Genomic DNA, 9000 nt, shown 5'->3' with positions numbered 1-9000 from the left:
GACAAGTGAAATTGCAGGAAAATGAATGGATCTGGGAAGTGGAATATTTTTTAAAACTTTATTTATTATTAGTGTGTCTGAGAGGCACATGTGTGCTACGGCATGCCTGTGGCTGCGAGTTCTACAGCCCCAAGGTTTACACGGCAAGCGCTTGACCCACTGGCCACCTTGCTGGCCCTGGAATGGAAGCTTTGTTGAGAAATAATTCTTACAGTACAATTTGTCCATTTAACATGTACATGGCAGTGCTTTGAAGTATATTCTCAGTGGTTTGGCTATCATCTCCATGCGTTTTAGAACATTCCCATTACCTGCAAGCAACCCACCATGTTTCGGCAATCAGACCCCTCTGCTTCCCTCTCCCAGCCCCAGGCAACTCCCGATCCTCACTCATCACTGCGGCTTGGTCTGCTCAGCCTCGGCCTCCTCCCTTCTTTGGGGGAGTGAGTGTCAGCTGGCCTCCTCCATTATTGCAGGAATCTGGTTTCCAGTACCTCTCAGGCTGGCTTGCAGCACTCTCCCAGCCATTCTGGGACTTGGGGCTGTGTCCCCAGAGGAGGAGGGATGGGAAGACCTGCCAAGCAGCCTTGTTGTTCATAGCATAAGTGGCTTGGCTCCGGATTACTTATTTCAAACTCAATTTGCGGCCTTGCCAAGAGCAGCCGCATCCTTGAAGCATGTAACCCAATTACCACCATCCCTCCCTGGTCCCCAGAGCTGGGAGTTTAGTATGGGCAGCCTCCCTGGGCCCGACAGCTGCCAGTTGGGAGATGGTGGGCCTGCCAGGAGCATTGAGCCTGGGACTCAGCTGTGAGACGCCTGCCTGGCCTGGCTCCGGATCTGGTTACCAAGGATGCTCTCAGTGTTTGTGTCCGGGCCAGAGCTGGGTGGATGGTACTCACTGCTAGGACCACGCTATTATCCATCCCAGCATCCTCACTGAGTCTTCTGTGTAACCACATTTACTTTTCCTCTTTTAGGAACCTTGGTATCTTATCAGATACCATCAGGTGGGAAGCCCTGTGTGGCCCACTTGGACCAAACAGGCACCAAACACACAAGAGTCGGTGTACCACTCACATTTGTTGAGTGCCTGCTAGGTGCGAGGTGGCGCAGGAGGCATTAACTCGTATAACCCTCTCTGTACTTGGCTTCACAAAGAACAAGGACCAAGGGTTGGGGAGACGGCTTAGTTGGTGGATGCTTGGATTGCAAGCATGAAACGACTTAGATTCCTCAAGCCAAGTAAAGCCAGCATAGGGACACTTGTAATCCTAGGGCTGGAGAGGAGGAGACGGGTGGATCCCTGGGGCTCCCTGGCCAGTCAGCCTAGCCTGCTCAGTGAGATCCAGGCCAATGAGAGACCATCTCAATAAACAAGTTGGATAGTGCCCGAGGAATGACACTCAAGATTGACCTTTGGTATCCATGTGCACCTGTACACACATTCATGGTAGCTATATCTATATGAACACACACACACACACACACAGTGAGGACAAGCCCTTTCTTCACCAAGGAGGACCCAGCTACTATAATGCAGAAGCTGGAGCTGGAGGAAGGGCCATTGACACAGCCTAGCAGAGTCCAGCATTGTGAAGCAGGAGGAGGAGGAGGAGGAAGAGGAGGAGGAGGTGGCAGTTTTTAGTAACTGTCCCAGACCAGGTAAATCTCTGGGTCTGAAGGTGCCAGGGCTGAGATGAGAACTCCAGGGCCTGGGCTGATGCAAATCTGGGAACACTCATCCAGAAGACGCTGGCACCGTCTGTGGATAAAGTAAAGAGCCACTGACCGGCACATTTCTAATAAGTGCATTGTGTGGCTTAAGGTAAGTCCTGATTAAAAAAAAAAGAAAAGAAATGACAGCCAAGCATGGCACTGCAGACCTGCCATCCCAGAGCTTGAAGGGCCGAGGCAGGAGGATTACAACATCCCTAGAATTCAATTCCAGCCTCAGCTGCAGATTCTGCCTCAAAAAAAAAAAAAAAAAAAAAAACCAAAGCAAACTGATCCTGGTAGCAGATTGCATTCAGACCAATGTCGACTCTTCTCTGGGTCTCTGGCCTGCTGGGCTGCTCTGCAGATTTCAGGCTTCCCAGCTGACACAGCTAGGAGGTCCAGTTCCCCAAGTGCTCTGTAGATCACATGACCCAAATCCACAGTGTTCATTGTAGCTTAGCTTCGAATTCTCCAGTGATGTCGTGTGATCGGAGTCAGAGTCAGCTATTACCAGAGTTCTGGGTGTCACATTGCAGGAAAGGCAATGAGGGTGTTAGGGCCCTTTCACTAAAGGATCAAGTGTGTCCCTGGTGTCTGAGGAGGCCGGCCAGGCAGCCAGCATGATCACGTCCAGCACTGTCCCGATGGGAAGGACAGGAAGGACAGATGGTGGTGGTGATTTGGGAAATACCGATTGGTTCCTAATATCAGCTGCGTGATCTATCCCTATTCCTCCATGCTTCAATAAACTTCTCTTCTCATGGAACAAAGAAACAATCAAAACCAACCATACAGAAACAAAAGCGTGAACTTGATATTGCAGGATGCTAAACTACCTTCTCACAGCCTCTCCAACTCCAGCATCTCAGATTAAATTTTAGAGTGTCCTATCTCTCTGGGAGTGAGTGACACCGGGCTGTGGATGGCAGAGCCATTGCCCTGTCCCTCTGCCCATTCAAAGGCTAATCTGGTATTGTGCCAACACTGCCACTCACAGGATCCAGAAAGTCTTAGAATGCCAGCTGTCTGTTCCCAGTTGGGGAAACTCCTGTGGAATCCACCCAGCAGGTCTTCAAGCATATTCACAACCCCAGATTCTAGAATGATCTGTGTGAGTGGACAGAGTCCTCTATACTAGGGTCATATCTGTTCTGCCTTCTCTTGCCCCTCATGGGGACGTCTTGTTTTGTGTGTGTGGGTCTACACATAACCACGTGGGCTCTGTACTCAGGACCCTGCACACAGAGCATCTTTTTCCTTTCCAGTCTTTACATATGCCCCAAAAGATGAAAGGGGAGAAAAGCCCATCCTACCACACTTTGGGAGACAGCAGCCTTTTGTGGAGCTGTATTGATTGGAGTGACTGGTGCTTTACCCCTGGACTGAAGCCCAGGGACTCTGGGTATGTTTGGAGGGGCTGAAGTCTCACTGTATGGGTGGCTTCTTTGGAGATGAGTCCCAGACTCAGTCTTTCATATCTACCCAGGACCTCTTTGCTAAAAGCCTTTTCTCTTCCCCCTTCTGCTCCATCTCAACTCTGCTTCCACACCTGAGTCCATATCTGGTGTGTGTGTGTGTGTGTGTGTGTGTGTGTGTGTGTGTGTGTGTGTGTGTACACACAGTCATACAGGCACACATTTACATGGGTATTTGGAGGTCAGAGGACAAACTTGGGTGTCATTTCTTAGGTGATGTTTTCATTTCTATTGCTATTATGAAACATCTTTACAAAAAGTAAATTAGGGAAAATGGGCTTTTCATCAGCTTACAGTTCCAGGCTATCATCCATCATGTGGGGAGGTCGAAGCAGGAACTTCAACCAGCTAGTCACTTTGTGTCTGCAGCCAAGTGTGGAGAGAAATGAGTGCATGCATGCTTACTTGTGCTCAGCTTGCTTTCTTCACTCTTATATAGTTCGGGATCCTTGGCCTAGGGAATGTGTCACCCCCATAGTAGACTCAGTCTCCTGTTAGTTAAGACAATCAAGACAATCCCTCCTAGACATGCCCACAAGTCAGTTCTCCCAAGACAGTTCCCCAGTTAAGACTCTTTCTTTTCTCAGGTGATTCCAGTCTGTGTGAAGTTGACAGAGCTAACAACCACAGGCATCTTCAACATTCTGTTTGAGTCAAGATTTCTTACAGACCTGGAATTTCCCTCAGCAGGCTAGGCTGGCCGGCCAGCAAGCTCCAGGGGTCTGCTTGTCTCCACTTCCTGGGAGGACTTTAGTTTAACACGCATGCTGGGAAAAGTCGTCTTCTCAGCCTCCATCTGTGTCAGTTGGGGGAAAATGTTGTCTGGATTCTAGGCTGCACCCCCAAACACCATCAGGAGTGGGAAGGAATGAACGGCCCTACCATGTCCCCTGCACCTCCCCTGCTGCTACCTGGCCAGCCTTGCTTTGGGACTGTCAACATCCCTGTCTCTCCCTTGAGACCATTGGCTTGGAACCTTGAACCTAAGCCCCACATCCACCTTTAGTCCTGTCCCAGCCATCCAAGTGCAGGGAAATCAAACTAGAGACAAATGAACAGATTAGGAATGTCCTCAGTACAAAATGAATATAAATAAGCTGGGAGAGACCTCTGTTCTCCCATGGATTGTTCACACGTAACTCCCAGGACACCTCAGCCCAGCTAAGATCCATAGAAGTTAATGATAAATTAAACCCATTAATCACCCCAGATTGGGCTTCAAGCGGGGAGGGCAGACTGTAGGATTGAAACCAGGCAGCCAGACAAGGATCAGGGTGTGACACAGGACCCCCACCCCAGTCTTTGGAACCCAAGAGCATTGTCTAGATGTTGGGAGTTTTACCTCATCACCTCTGATTTCTGGGGCCCCTGGGTATTTCAGAAGCTGTGATCCTTGGGAGGAAATCAGAACTCTCCCATGAGTTCCATTGCCCTCCATGTATACTTTTCTCCCACCTGACAAAATCTGGTGTCTGTCCCAAATATTCCTTGGAGCTTTGCCCTCAAAGCTCCTTTGTGTTGACTGCTGGATCTCAGATCCTATTCCATCCCACATCCCTTTATCTTCCCTGTCATCTTGTCTTAGGAGGAATTCGGGTGCCCATGTCAAATCCTGTTCTTCCCTTAGCTATGCGCAATTCCTACGTGTTTCCAGTCATGGTTTGAATGTGAAACGTCTTCCACAGGTTCTACTTGGTCAGACACCGCCCCCTGCCCCCGCCACCCTGAGGTGTGTCTTCCAGATGATTCCAAATCCAGTTTAGCTGAAGTAAACATGAGCCATAGCATCTTCCTAGAGGCTCCACTGGGAAAGTCTAGTCCTTGTGGCTAACAGACCAAAAGCCTGGGTTCTGAACTGACTGCTTTTCATGAATCACCCATGATTTTTGCCACGTAGGTCTCCTCTTCTTGGTATAGCTATTTGTCTCATCATAGCTAGCAAGAGTGAGAGCCACAGAGGTTCCTGCCAAGTCACATTGCCATCTCCATGTGGTACAATTTTAGCCACATTGTGTTGGTCAAGAACAAATTTCAGGTCCTGGCCATTCTGAAGGGAAAAGACTGGTCACATAGTGTGACCATGTAAAGAGCCATCCCAGACCACCTTAGATTGTGTTGCCTATAGTGAGGATGACAAAGTCCAGGGCTGGCTATCCATCTCATATCTGGTAAGATTATACTTTTTGCAGACAAGTGGACCTGGAAGCAGTTCCTATGGCAACCAGCAGCCTGGTTTCTGCCATATCTCTGGCTGTAGAAACTCAGCATCTTGCCCACTCATCTCTAGCCCTTGATGCACTTGAACTTGAGGACCTTGTTTGAGTGGGACTGCTTTCTCTTTGATCACACCTTTGCTCAGCCCCATTGAGCACAAGCTGTTTCCAGGCACTGGGAACATGGTGTGAAGCAGGATGAGCCAACTTCCTCTCTCACAGGCCTTGCAGGCTCAGTGTGAGATTGATTGAATTTTTGCAGTGTGCAGGATTGAACCCACAGCCTCCCACATGCTTAAACAAGGGCTCTGTCACCAAGCTACAGCCTTAGCTCTCTTTTTACTTAGAAATTTTGATACTGAAGCTTGCTGAGCTTCCCAGGCTGGCTTTAAACAGCCTGTAGCCTAGGCAGGCCTTGATCTTGAGATCTTCCTGCCTTTGCCTCTGGAGTAGCTGAGATGATGGATCAGTACCACCAAGCTCCCTATGTCATGTGTCCCAGTGGAAGACCAGCGATGGGGACTTGTGCTTTGATGCCCAAATTCTGGGACTACAAGAATGGCAGGCATTGAGGTTGGTCTTACCTCTGGACAGTAAGGCACCGGGAACCAGTGAAACAGGTGGGCTCAAACTCAGGTGAAATGGTAGATACCAACTGAAAGTGAGGCGATCTTTCCTGAGAAGGGAAAGCAAGCTGGTATTCACCCCAAACCTCCGCTGCTTCTGTGACCAAAAGCAGAGGATCTGATGATGGGAAACTCACCATGCTTACTTATGACTGTGTCTCCAGAACCAAGTGCCAAACCCAGTTCACAGTCAAGATGAAACATGAACCTGTTGATTGAGGAAGGAGGGGAGGAGGAAGGAGCGCCAGATGAGTTGGGGGTGAGAGGCCTGGATGGTACAGATCTCATTAGGCTCCCCCTCTCATTCCTGGACGTTCTCCCGGCTCTCCAGTGAGGGGTGTCAGCAGGCATCTTCAGTATGTCATCTACACACAATGGGTGATGATTAGATGGGGAGAAGAGGGTGCTTGGAGAGCACTGGGAAGAGGATGTCCTTGGATGCTGATTAGATTCCAGGCTGTTATGGGCCAGATGAAGACAGGCGCAGAGGGGAGCAGGTAACTCTCTAGGAGGCAACTCTCTAGCACTCAGGTATGGATGAGGAAGCCAGGGCAAGAAGACCCTGATGATGCCCAGAGCCTGGATCATAGCCCACTGGAGCAAAACCTGAAGCAGAATGTAGGAATCAGTCTTGTTTGAGCAGATGGTATCAGGGCACAGTACTGAGCATGAGGACAAAATGCTGGTGTACAGCCGAGCCCCTCCTCAGGGCATATTGCCACAAACCTTTGGGTATTACGTTGTTTCTTTAGAAGAACGGGTCTGAGGTACCTATGTGTTAGAACTGTTCATGATAGACCTGGTCCTGGTCAGTTGCAGCTGAACCTGCTTAGTCGTGTGACCAGGGCTGGTTACCTAACCTCTCTGTGTCTCAGTGGTGGGGCTCTCATTCTCAAAGACTTAGCTGTGTGGTAGGAGACAAATGAGAAGCTGGCCCAGTTTGTAGTCCCCATTGGCCAAAGGACCTCCCTTTCGGTCAATGCAATGTTGATCCCACCTTGTACCATTAGCCAAAGTGGGTTGCATAGATGAGTCCAGATTTAGAGGCTAGAGGGAGGATCAGGGAACAGTGGAAGAGGTAGAGGATGAGGCTGGTAATCCGATCTTCTGGTAGGTACCTATAGTGTCTCTCCTATAGGTGGCCAATAAGACACTAGGGTTTGCACGTGGCAGGCACTCCATAGACTTCAGCATTGGAGACACTGGGTCAGGAGCTTTTTGTGATCAGAGGTGTCATGTGACACCCCAGACCTCTATATGTTGGAGATTACAGCATCTCTCAACCAGTGCCTCCAGATCCTGCCTCAAGTTCCCTAACTGAGAACTGTTGGTGTGAGCGCTAGTTACCATTCTCAGGATCTGAGCTGCCACATGTGAGATGGTCTGTGTGATCATTAGTTCCCCTTAGCTGAGTTACTTAGTTGTTGCCACAAGGAGACCCTGAAGAACAAATTTCAGCAAGGGGCCCTGGAAACACGGTGTGCCTGGCTCTTTCTCCCAAGGTCTTTCCAGGGAGTTAGAAAGTTACCTTGGGCTCAGCCTGAGCCTTTGCCCCTCTAGGATTCTTGGGAAGAACAGGCTGTGTCTGTCACAGGGAGCAGCATGGCTCCATTTTAAACAATGGCCTGTTCAGCAGGGACCAGTGATTAGGCACTGGGGACTTGGGTTGGAGCAGTATACAAAGCAGAGAGAAACAAGGCCTCCGGCTCTTGACTGTGTGTGCTCCAGAGGTGATCTGGGCCTGATCCCCTCTTCCTCAGAAAGGTTTCTCTTTGAGTTTTGTGTTTTGTTGATCTTTCTCATTGGATCAAGGGGGGTCATGACAGTATATATTGTTTATTTAGCACCAGGCATCTTCAGGAACAAGGCCAAGCACTATAAGTAGCATCCATTATTTCTCTCCTTCCTCCCCCATCCTGCCTTCCTACACACACACACACACACACACACACACACACACACACACACACACACACACACACACACACACATCAGTGGCTTTGTTCAGAAAGTTGCAATTTTATTCCCACGTCACTTTTATTTTTTTTCCATTTGTGTGTATTATACATGTGTGTCTGTGCGTATTAGCATACATGTGGTTTTGAGTGCATGGGTGGCCTGAGGTCGATGTTGAGATCATCCTTGGTCCCTCTTTCCACCTTGTTCACTAGGCAGGTTCTCTGGCAAACCCAGACGTGGCTCCTCTCACTGATCAGCTTGATCCGAGGATCGCCCCCTCTGCCTCCCGAAGCTGGAATCACAGGCAGTTAGAACTTCCACTGGACTTACGTGCCTTCTCTGGTTTTGAAGCTCCAGCCCTCACACTTCCACAGCGAGTACTTTGACCATTGAGCCCTCTCTCCAGCCTTTTTCTCTATGTTAGAGATGAAGAAGCTGAGAATCAGGGAAATAAAGCTGCCAGCCAGGAACTGTACAGTTAAAACACCAGGACAGCAGTTCCAGCCCTCCACCTCCCATCCACCTTGTGATGCTTTATCAAGGTGAATCCGTGTCCCCAAGAGTGCCAGACTTGCAGGGTGGGGAGACAGGAAAATCGAATGGACTCATCCCTCCCCATCTGTGCCAAGCATACCCTGAAGTGCATAAAGCACCAGGTATTAAGGTTTATGAGTCTATTAATCCGAGGCTTTGGAGGTATTAAAGTTTCATATTGATGATAAACCTCCCCTAATAAAACGTAAGGGAAGGAGGAATAAATCTCCGATTTCAAAGGACCCCAAACCACTTAAACAATTGCAGGGAAGATGGATGTGAGCAGCAGTGAGGGGATGATATGTCTTGTCCAGTGGAGGGTACTTTGGCAAAGTGGTTTTTGCTTCTGCTAAGTGGTAGAGATAAAATGATGGATGTGAGCTATTGATTCCATGCGAGTCTGCATGGGGTGAGCACAGCTGGAGGAGGAAGGAGCCCATGGTGTGGCTGAGAGCTGCTGAATATGTATCAGGA

Source organism: Peromyscus leucopus, chromosome 8b (genome assembly GCF_004664715.2).
Source record: "Peromyscus leucopus breed LL Stock chromosome 8b, UCI_PerLeu_2.1, whole genome shotgun sequence".
Classification (NCBI taxonomy): domain Eukaryota; kingdom Metazoa; phylum Chordata; class Mammalia; order Rodentia; family Cricetidae; genus Peromyscus; species Peromyscus leucopus.
The sequence above is the reverse complement of the archived record's forward strand: the minus strand, read 5'-3'. Positions refer to the sequence as shown.